The sequence below is a fragment of the Glycine max genome, chromosome 3 (assembly GCF_000004515.6).
Source record: "Glycine max cultivar Williams 82 chromosome 3, Glycine_max_v4.0, whole genome shotgun sequence".
Classification (NCBI taxonomy): domain Eukaryota; kingdom Viridiplantae; phylum Streptophyta; class Magnoliopsida; order Fabales; family Fabaceae; genus Glycine; species Glycine max.
In genome coordinates this window covers 14,231,528-14,237,843 of record NC_016090.4, presented here as the reverse complement: position 1 = coordinate 14,237,843, position 6,316 = coordinate 14,231,528, and the positions used below count along the sequence as shown (strand labels likewise).

At 36.3% G+C, this 6,316-nt stretch overlaps 1 pseudogene; it reads left to right on the top strand.

Moving 5' to 3' along the window:
* Window positions 1-460: 460 nt before the first annotated feature.
* On the top strand, window positions 461-5,343 carry LOC102662464 (uncharacterized; annotated as a pseudogene).
* The last annotated feature ends 973 nt before the right edge of the window (window positions 5,344-6,316 follow it).

The window sequence follows — 6,316 nt, the reverse complement described above, 5'->3', positions numbered from 1 at the left end:
ACATGCAAATTTTGAAAAAAGAATAAAGACAAAGGAGACATATCTATGTCGCAATTAAGATATGGGTAATGAAAATGAAAACCTTTGGCTATCCACACAGTTCAAACCACCTATTAACAAACCAATATAGCATCCAGTTTTTCCCCCCTAAGCCTCACTTTTTAATCTATATAAGCACCAAAACTCGCACTTACTTGTAATCAAAATAGCAACTTCAACTACTGATATCATATCACAAAACAGTGAAGAATTATTAAGGAAGTTTTATTAGTTTGAAACTGCACCAATTTATTGAAGAAAAAAAAATCTTACAAAGACCCAGTGACATAAAAACATATATTGAAAAAAAAAACAAGTTTGCAAAAGCTCACAAAAATGAGAAAAAAAGCAAAACACGTACCTTGTGTTGATCTCGGACTCCAACGGAGGATGCTCCACCTTGCGGCAATGACGAACCCCAATGGCAGTCGCAAACCCCAGCGGCGACGATGGTGAGGAGGAGATGGCGGTGACAGGTCGCAAACGACGGTCACAGGTTGCAAATGAGGTGACAAGTCTTGTGGGTGAAAGAAAGGCTTTGTTTGCGAGACTGAGCGCCCGAGGGGAAAAAGGATTTTGGGTTTTAATTTATGTATAACATAACTGTTAGTCGATGAATACGACTAACTTTTGTGTATAAAACTTGTGTGAATTGTATCAAACTCCTCCAATTTATGGTTATTTTGTAGTGTTGTAAATACTTTTTGTTAAAGATAGGTAATAAATACTTAATACTTCCATTTTGTGTGTTTAATAATCGTTTTCTCTCAATTTCAAGTTAATTAGGCAAGTTTGTGAAGTGCTAATTTTTACCCTCTCGCTAAGCCAATCTTCTGCCTTAGCGAGTCATCCGCTGAGCGCAACACTCCTCGGCTGAGCGTGAGGAAGAATCTGGAAGAAGGATGAGCTGTGCATTTGTGCTAAGCGATGGGTCATCCAGCGAAGCACACCGCTTCAGTCCATTCGCTGAACGAGAAAAGCACGCGCTAAGCCAAAATTCACTAATGCGCGCTAAGCGTGCAAGCACGAACAAAACCACCTATTTAAGCCGGAAATCAGATTTTGGAGAGGAGTTTGGCCTTTTCTTGAAGCTTCTACATGTCTAGAGAGTTCTAGAGAAAGAAAGGTCCAAGTTCTAGAGAGTTTGAGAGATTTTTGTGTGAAGATCTGTAGAGACCGGAGCTTGAAGAGAAAGCCGTCCTGAGAGCTTGAGATGAGTTTGTGAGTGATTGTGAGGTCCTAGAGATGGAGGAGACATCCCCACTACTTGTATTTCTTCAATCCTTCATCTTTCTCTTCTCTTTGTTGTAAAGGAAGCTTCTCAATTATGGAGAGCTAAATCCTCTGTTGGTTCTTCCTTTTAGGTACTTGATGTAAATACCTGTATGTCTATTTAATGATGTTTCGTGTGTTCACTATGCTATTAGAACTTCATTCTATCATGCTTTTACCTTGATCATGTAGATTGATGTGTTTTTAGGATCATTCAATAGTGGAAACCGGTCTGATTCTTAGAACTTGATAGGACAGAGCTAGTTTATCGTATTATCATGAGGGATCGGGGTACGGTAACCTAGTTGTTGTATGTTTGTCTTAATGCGATTCTGGTTGAGTTTAGTCCAACAAGAGGAATCGGAGGATGATACTTGATCAGGATTAGGCTAAACTATCATGAGGAATCGGAGTTTAGCATTTCAGGAGACACCATAAAACACATGAGCATTGTTAAGTAGTGAATATCCTTTTAACATCAGGCACCTAATAGGAAGATCAATGTGTTGTCTACTTGTCTTTACGCATCATTACTCACGTGATTTTCCTTTTAATAGATAGTTTACATACTTGTTCATACTCAACATATCTCTTTTGATACTAGACATCTATTCACTGAAGTAGCTTTACCAAGTAACACAAGTTTCCCGAGAGTTCGATACTCGATTCTTACCGTTTTATATTACTTGCACAATCCGGTGCATTTATCGGATTCGAACAATAACATCGGTTTTTTTAAAGAAAATCGATATTAACCTCAATTGGTTAACATCAGTTTTATAAAAATCCAATGTTAACGTCAATTTTTTAAAAACCGATGTTAACCAATTGTGTTAACATCAATTTTGAAAAAACCGATATTAATCAGTTGACATTAACATCGGTTTTTTAATAACCGATGTTAACGATCTCATGTTAAGATCAGTTTATCCAAAAATCAATGTTAACATCAACTGATTAACATCGGTTTTTTCAAAACTAATGTTACTTAACTCAAATTGTTTACAAAAATGTCACCGTGCTTTTGTTAACATCAATTTTTTCAATAACCAATGTTAATCGTGCGATGTTAAATCTATAAATTCTAGTAGTGAATATTTTGTTATATGTTACTTATATTTTATTTCATTAAAGTCTTTATGTTTGTGTGTGTATGTAATGTCCTTATAATATAAATTTTAAATATTAGTCGTATCAAAATATTCCTGATGTGTTCTGTGTTTGAGTTACACTCGGTGTTTAATAGGAACTCCATGAAAATCTCACGGAGAATAATATATTTAAATTCAAATAAAATGATATACTATCAATCAATTCTAGAGATCTTCAATCCGACAAAAAGCATATGAATCAGCAAAACCCTACACAAACTCCATTAAGATCGGAACAAGCAAGAAGCATGACCCACCAAAGCAAAACCAACAACACAAATCGATTACGGGAAAGGATCGTGAAAATAAGGACAAAGAACTTTCAGAATTACGAAATCGAAATAATTGAATCGAAATCGAAAAGATGAACAATTGGGAGCTAGAAGAAGAAACCGAAACTTAACGCTTAGCCATATTTGAACGCGGGAAAAGCCTGGTCAAGGGGGTTTATATATATAGAAGATGAGGGTCAGGATTGACGGGTGAGATTACGCGGTTGGTGGAAATTTTAACGGTGATGATGCAATTAAAGTAAAGTCATTGACGCGGCTTTCTAATGGCGGTGGAATGCTGAATAAGATTTCGTTGGACGCGACTTAGAATGGACGCTAACACGCGCTAGAAATATAACTATCATGATGGACTTTTTATATCCTTAAATAAATAATAAATAATGAAGGATAAAATAAGAAAATTAACTGTTGTAATAAAAATCTATGTATCGGTTATCATATTTTATTAACTATTAAAATTTATTATTTATTATTTTAAATTATTTTTCTCAACTTAAGACAACTAGATCCTATTGCAGCCTTTAAGTGGTTGCATAGACTATTTTAATTGTGAGCATTACATATATAATTTTTTAGACCAATTGTATAGATGAGTTTTCAAATACTTAAGGGGCGGTTTGGTTTGAGAAAATAGTTTTTTACTTTTATTTCTTAAAAATAATTTTGCGGAAAAATTGTGTTTGAACTTTTTGAAACTTGTGTTGAAGGACAATTTTTTTTTTTGTTCCGAAGAAAATTTTTCATGAATTTTTCTACGAGAAATTACTCATAAATTTCTTCAAGGAAATATATTATCGATATATTTGTCTCCGAGAAATTACCGCTGGACAAATTTGGGGTTAATTTATGACGTACAAATCCAAAGGAAAACATAACATCTTTGACAAATTTTGTAGGTCAATAAAAATTTTTTGTAGTGCATTCATTAGACACATTATACATACTTAGATAGTCTACCGAGTTCAATTAAGTCATTTAAAACATATTCAACTAATTATATGTAGTTATAACTACTACAAATTTATCATTCAACATCGTCAAATCTACATCGGTTATTAAAAAACCGATGTAGTAAAATATGCGGTGGCATTTTTGCAATTTAAATCAACTTTTTTAGAGTGTTAACAGCGGTTTTATAAAACCGCCTTTGATTTAAATGTTTCGAAAGCGGTTTTATGAAAACCGTATTTGTTTCTAAGCTCACTACTGCGGTTTTAATTACGACCGTCTTTGAATTCATAATATTTTAATTTATTTTTCATTTTCATTTTCTAACGTTGAGAACACGACTTTTCATTTTCACTCCAGAGAGGGTTTCGTTTCTGGCTCCTCCTCTGGTTCCTCTTCCCCTCCGCCACCATCCTTCAAACCCTTGCGCTGTCCAAGCCAAGCGCCACTTCATCCAAGGCGTGCAGCTCCTCACCCAAGCCAGAAGATCCAAAAGCGCTTCCACCGCAACCTCCCTCGCCAAACAGGCCCTAGCCGAGGCCGAGAAGGCCCTTACGCTCGACTCCAAGGATGCCGCCTCGCACCTCCAGGGCTTCAGTACCAACGCGCTGGATGCTCTCGACGCCGCGTTGTCCCCTCTCGCCGCGGGGTCCCTCGCCGAGGAAGAGAGGGGTGACGCGTTGCTGAAGAGGGCGGGGCTCAAGATTGCGATGAGCGGGCGGCACATTGACCGATGCTGGCCGATTTGACCGAGTCGGTGAAGCTGAGTCCGTGAAACGCGAAGGCGTGGTGCATGTTAGGGGAGTGCTACGAAGGAAACAAAATGGGAGAAGAAGCGAAGAAGGCTTATGTAGAGGCTTTGGAGTTGGAGCCACAGTCAAATGTGGCTCAAGAAGCGCTCAGCAGGTTGGGTTCGAATGATGTGAGGTTTAAGATGAGATCGTTGTGGAGGCCCTAAAGAGGGTTGCCAGAAAGATCGGTCTCGGTTGTACGGGCTTGGATGTTTCAGAATTTCCTGCACCTGTGAGTTTCAACCATAGAAGATCTCATTATACATGAAATGAACTTAAAGAAATTATTTATTTATTATTTGATGATGAATTTTCAAGTATCCTAAAGATGCAGAGAACTTTTTACTTGCAGTAAAAAGTAGGTTGACGAGAAGTCAGGTATTTTACCGGCCTACTACTAGTCTTGTTGTTTGTTACTTTGCTTAAAGAGCATATTCTGATATGCTTGGTTTGGTTGTGTCTTCAAACAAACTCAGGTATCCAATTGGTTTATAAATGCTCATGTTCGGCTGTGGAAACCTATGATTGAAGAGATGTATGCTGAAATGAATAAAAGAAAAGCCTATCGAAATGAAGAAGGAATGCAGAGCAACCATGGAACTAGGATAAGCACGAGCAATGAAAGGTTTAATCAGTGTCAACTATAGGCGAACAAAGTCACATGATGAAAATTCATACTAACTCGTTCGTTTTAGCATGATTTTTTTTTCTTATATTGCAGTGCAGTCTCGGAAATTAGATTAAGGGTATAAGTTGTAAGTGCCGGTTAAATTGCTTATGAAAATTCATGTGTAACATATGCTTGTCCCTTTCTAATTTATGTTTATCTAAATCAAATGTTTTTATGTAGACCTTCCTGCATTTATCTTATATGGAGTTTAGAACAAATTCGTTGAATTGCTTAAATGAAATGCACTTAGCTGGGCATATATTTATATTTATATCTATTTATGTATTTATATACATTTCAGAATTAATTACATTTAGAGAAACACAACTTTTCAAGTTAGTTACTTTTCTGTATCCTGCCTTTTGAATACATGGCTGATATATGTTGACAGGGAAATTCAGACATTTACTTGTGGTGGAGAATGGAGAAGTTTTGGGTTTACTAGACATAGCAAAGTGTTTGCATGATGCCATTGCCCGTATGAAAAAGGCAGCTGAGAAAGGAAAATCAATTGCAGCAGCTGTTGAAGGAGTTGAAAAACACTGGGGAACCTGAGGTTCTGCTTTGTAGACTATATCCTTTTTAGAATCTGCATTTTGTTTTGAAGCTGTTAAATGCTAGTTTTGGTTTTGGTCCTCACCCATTTTTTACTTATCTTCATTTGATCCTGGTAGTTGTTGAAACTTGAAACCATGGGTGTATTCTATGTACTGAATCAAATATGATAAAAAGGAGATACAAAAACATTGAAATATAAAAATGCTATTTATGATTTTAAAAGAACAAATCCTAACCTCTCTGATTTAGTCCTTTCGAAACATAAGCTAACCTGTGAGCATACATCATAAGCTAACTTCTCTGATTTATTTTGCCATCAAACATGTATAGTCAATAATCTTATATTAGTAGTTTGATTAATTAATCTATGCATCATTAGCTCCTTTGAAGAGAATTCGATGCCTAACCTTAGTCCACTAGCATTAATGGCTGGTAAGTGGTAAAAGAAATATGAACATAATTGTTGTTAGTTTAAAGATTTTCACTGTGTACTGAAAGTGTAGCAATTTTTGCTCTAGTTTCCTCTGGTTTCTCGGAGTGGAAGAATTCGGAAGCTGCTGTTAGATGCAAAAGATTCAAAAGTTTTACGCATAA